Source organism: Mirounga angustirostris, unplaced genomic scaffold (assembly GCF_029215605.1).
Source record: "Mirounga angustirostris isolate CCGP_5_RB_7025 unplaced genomic scaffold, mMirAng1.0.hap1 SCAF_6, whole genome shotgun sequence".
Taxonomy (NCBI): Eukaryota; Metazoa; Chordata; class Mammalia; order Carnivora; family Phocidae; genus Mirounga; species Mirounga angustirostris.
This window is the reverse complement of record NW_026991714.1, coordinates 120,065,421-120,070,464: the sequence shown is the minus strand read 5'-3', so window position 1 is coordinate 120,070,464 and position 5,044 is coordinate 120,065,421. Positions and strand designations below refer to the sequence as shown.

The following is a 5,044-nucleotide window of genomic DNA, read 5'->3' as shown; positions in this document are numbered from 1 at the left end:
AGGCAAAAGATGTCAGCGTTATTGGCAGTCCTAGGCACAGAGCTTTGGGATTGCAATAATAACGGGTTTCAAGGCACGGGGCGTAGGCGAGGGAGGGCCTTTTGGTTGCGTGGAGGGGTGAGGGGCTGTGTCCAGCCTGGGCCAACCACGGGGCCAGAGAAGGAGGACTGTGAATGCTGGCTGTTTCTCTATTTTTTCTTCCACAGAAACTGCTCACATATTAACATTGCTACTGCAACACAACCGTTTCCAGTAAATACGCTGAGCTCACGGAGGTGGCAGAACAAGGCGAGGCTCAGATGCGGGAGGGTTCTTATTTCTTCTATTTGTTCTGTCGTGGTCCCACTTGGCTGAGAAGCCCTGGATCGGCCTGACCTTCTTGTCGAGCATCCCCTGGGCCCTGCCTGGCCACCCACTCCTCTTCAAAGGTGTGCGGGAAGGGGCCCGGACACACAGTGCTTCTCCCGCCCTCAGCACCGTCGCGGGACACCCCGGAAGAACATGGCGGCGCCCACCACCGTCTTGCACTTGCGCGCGCTCCTGTTCATGTCAGCAAAGCTCTCGCTGAACTTAATGCGGCACAAATCAACGTTTTTCAGCAGTGGAGAGGCTGCTCCCGGGGGCCTCCTCCTTTTCTTTCAAGGCCTTGCGGCTGGCAGAGAAAATCCTGACGTGGGTCGCATCAGGCAAGCGCTCGTCGCACCGGTCGACATAACCGGGCAGAGCACTGTCTCCACTCTTCACATTTCCATGTGCTCGCACACACACGGAGGTGGAAAGGGCTCGCTCGCCAGTTAGGCTAAAGACCCTGGTCACCAACATCCCGGCCGCTGCGCCGGGAGCGGCCACCCAAGCCGCCTTCTTCGTCCCCTGTGCGCAGCCGCAACCGGAAGAGCGCTGTTTCTTTAGACTTGGAACCAGGAAGTGCTGGCATTAAAACTAGAGTAACAGGATCACGGGGAAGCATCTCGGAGATGACAAACTAATAGCACTTAAGTCATGTTCCCTGGAGTTCTAAAGATTCTATGTGAACATGTTTCAAGGACTGATGTTTCCTGTGAGGTATAATGGGATGTGGGGCTGGTCCTTCCCCCTCATTTTAGCATCACTTTGTATCTGTTTTATACACTGGGATTCTGAATATTATTTATTTTGTAGAGGGTTGTGTACTTAAAAATTGTTCTTATTTAACTTCCTCATTTGACAGGAAAGGAAGGTGACTCTCTGAGACTTAAAGCCAGTTCATGACATAACACTATGGTCTTCACCCCCACCCCACTCCCTCACTGTGGTGGTGCCCTGTTACTGTAAATCAAACGGGACTCAGAAAACCTGGCTGGATTCTTTTCTCTCTGAGAGGCGCATTTATTTTTCTCCAGTTCCCAAAACCCAAACTAGGACCCAGATTTATGATATTTCATGTACACCATGGTCTGGAAATAGGACTGACCTAAGTTGTGGTGGACAGGGTTGTCTGTGTGGTGTGATACCTTCCCATCTAACTGGAATTCCCACCATGGGTTGGGCCAGCAGTTTTCAAATGAACTCAGGTGTCAGTGCACCTGTGGAACATCAGAAATTATTGACTTACTTAATTCCATCAGACAAACGAGAAGCCACTCTGCCAGCAGAAAAGCCAGCTGGTAAAGCACACATAATAACTTTGTAATCACACACACTGCGTTAGTCATTAAGACTAGTCACACATATTTTGGTTCTCCTGGGCACATGGTGAGCTTGCACTTCCCGCATTTTCTTTCATAGGCATTGCCATATAACATGGTGTGGTGAGAGAAATGTGAATGGAAGCTTTTAAAGTCAGTGCATGATGCTTCTAATGCCCTTCCCTATAGTACAGTCTTCGTGGAAGTCTATGTTGAGATGGAGCCCTTGTTCATCAGTCACAAGAGTTGCTATGATAAGTTGAGCTCTTTTGCAACATACATCAAATGTGGTATGAACAAGAAATACATCTTTGTCTGTTTAAGCCATTAATAGTTTGGAGTTTTGTTACCATAGCAAAACCTAGCCAATTCTAACGGACACATTCATTAAAAATAAAGTAATAAGCTGTTAAATGGAGCACTGCTGATTTCCTCCTAACTTGTCTGTTAATTCACTTGTTCATCTCCAACTTTAGAGATCCACTACCTAATAGCCACGTGATTGAAAAATTCATATTAAAAAGATTTAAAACTATGGGAAAAATTATACTAAATGAATAATAACTATGTGATCTGATGAAAGCTTATGAATTACCTTACGTGCATTAAAAAAGACCACAAAGGCAGCAAACAAATAATGACAAAATCATGATATTTAATGCATCTTAAATTAGTATCAATGGCATCTGAACCATTAATTTCCATTTCTCATCCCTTATTCAAGAGGACTTCTTCAGGATTACTCTTCTTAACATGCTAAGAGATTTTTTTTCCTGAATCTGGATCTCTATTTCAGGCTCTATGCCTTTCTGATTTAATGACAAAAAGTAGTTGCCATTCATTTCCCCTTGTCCTGCTATGGTACCAGATAACTAAAATAATTTGGATTTCTGAGACTGAAATTATTTTGTGCAATCCATATTTAATTTTGCTCTCAAGCTCTCTTATAGGTATATACTCCTAAGCTCTGCTCATGCCAATGTCACATCAGCTTTTATGTGGCTTTCAAATGATTTGGTACCCATTTTGGTTCCAATTTCACATAACTGTGTGGCTCTAAATAACTTACTCAGCCTTTAAGTCCTAATTCCTAATTGCTGAAAGAGAGAGGATCTCATTGGATCAACTTGAGCCAGGTGTTTACTCTCAAAACAATCAGTTGTAGGCAGAAGAGGATCATGTGGTACATAGGGCTCCCTTTTCCTAGCTATAAGGAAGAAGGAATCCCAGAGAGGAGAATGAAGGACATTAAGGGCCTCTTTAGCACAGAGAAACGGGTATGCTTAGCAGGAAATGCTTGTGGTTACAACAACAACAAAACATTTATAGAAACAAATTGCATATTCTAGAATTCCATGTGAGGGTCTGGAAGAGGTTATTGTTTCATTTCTTACCTGTTTATTTTGTTGACTACTAGCATTCACTAGTGGAAAGCAACAGTGAGTGCCAAAAATATAAAATTTCCCAGAGAACTTTAAGTAAAATTTTTATCCACCAATTTATATTTTGTATAAATTAGGAAAATCTCCTTAAACATTTTTATTTTAGTGGTCTAACACTTTGAGTTGGCTTGTAGGATATTGTAGAAGCACTGAGTCAGACAATAAAAGCAAGAGCATTATTTTCATAAGCCTCAAGTGGTCATGAGGGTAGGGACAAAGCAGAAGTTCCGATCCTTTTCTGTCCATAGAGTCATTAGGGGACCTTAAAAACAATGTAATATCCTCACATACACACCCCAGAATGACAACCCAAGAAAACTGATGATACCAAGTTTGGGTGAAGATGTGGAATAACTGAAACTCTCACACAGTTCAGGTAGGAGATATAAATTGCTATAGTCACTTGAAGTAATTGTTTCACAGTGTCTATTAAAGCTGAACATAGGTATACCCAAATGACCCAGCAATTCCATTCCTAAGTATACACTCAAAAGAAATGCTTGCATATGTTCACTAAAAGATACATGCTAGAACATACACGATTTATAATATACTTAAACTGGAAACTACCCAAATGTCCATCAGTAGTAGAATGGATCACAAATTGTGGTATATATACACAATGAAATACTGTTCTGCAATGGGAATGAATAAACTATAACCATAGCAAACAATATGGATGAATCTTAAAAGCATAATTCTGAGCAAAAGAAGTGAGACATAAAAGAGGACGTTCTATGTTTTCATTTACATAAAATACAAAAACAGGCAAAAGCAACCTATGTTTTGGAAATCAGGAAAGCAGTTATCTTTGGTGGGAGCTTTAGGTGCTGGAGATCTTCTGTTTCTTGGTCTGGGCTCATGGGTGTCTGTGAAAATTCATTAATATCTACATTTATAATCTATTCACTTTTACGTATATATGTTACATTTGGATAAAAAGTCTTTTTAAAAAATCAGTGATGCTTGGACCCCACTCTAGACTGATTCTGACTTTCTGGAGGTGGAGACTGAGTACAGCATTTTACAAAGCCCTCCGGGCAATCTTCATTTATAGTCAGGGGTGTGAGCTACTTATTGGTCTGAGAACTGGGAAACCTGGAGTTTGATTCTGGCCTTGGGTAAATCATTCTCCTGCTCTGGGCCTTGGTTACCAAGTGACTTAGCAGGTGACTGTAGGTCCCTTCCAGACCTGTTGATCCTAAGGTATTAGCATGACTCTGTTAATCCAATAGATTAGTTGACATAATAGGTTCTGAGGGGGATATAATGGAAAATAGATTTGGTGTGGAGGCACATGCCAGGATTGTGCTCCAGCTATTTATTGGCCCAGCACAATAGTGTGTACAAGGGTGGGTGGTATCCAGATGAAGACGTATAGAGGACATGGGAACCTACCTTAGTCTCTTTCACAACTTTACCTGTAGATGGAACCAAGTAGAATTTAAAATTTTTTTTTTTAATTTCAGTATAGTTAACATAGTGTTATATTAGTTTCAGGTGTACAATCCCAAGTGGAAATTGAATTTACTTTTTTCAGTTTGATCTCATCATCTCTTTGGAATAGGCTATGAATAGTCTGGGAAATAAAGTTGCAAAAAATATCAACACTTGATGGAATCCTATAAGTCATTTGGTTTAGTAGTTTGCAACCATTTAAATATAAACTGTCCCCCCGACCCAAAAAATAAGCTCTCCCCCACTGTTTTTCAAATTAAATTTATGCAGAATCCAAAATTATACCCAAATAACAAAAATGAATGGGTTCCTAGGGAGTTAAAATGTTCATTTTTTTTTTAGTGAACAATATTTCATTTCTTGAGGAACAACTTACATGATCCAACTTTCTAATTTTATAATTGGGTGAACGGTATCCAAACAAGAGAAATGACTTGTCCTAAGTCACACATTAATTAGGGACAGAGCCAGAGCCAATCC

General features: G+C 41.1%; 1 pseudogene; it reads right to left on the bottom strand.

Annotated features, from left to right (window-relative positions):
• Positions 1-267: 267 nt before the first annotated feature.
• LOC123847100 (cytochrome c oxidase subunit 4 isoform 1, mitochondrial-like) lies at positions 268-822 on the bottom strand (annotated as a pseudogene).
• Between the last annotated feature and the right edge of the window lie 4,222 nt (positions 823-5,044).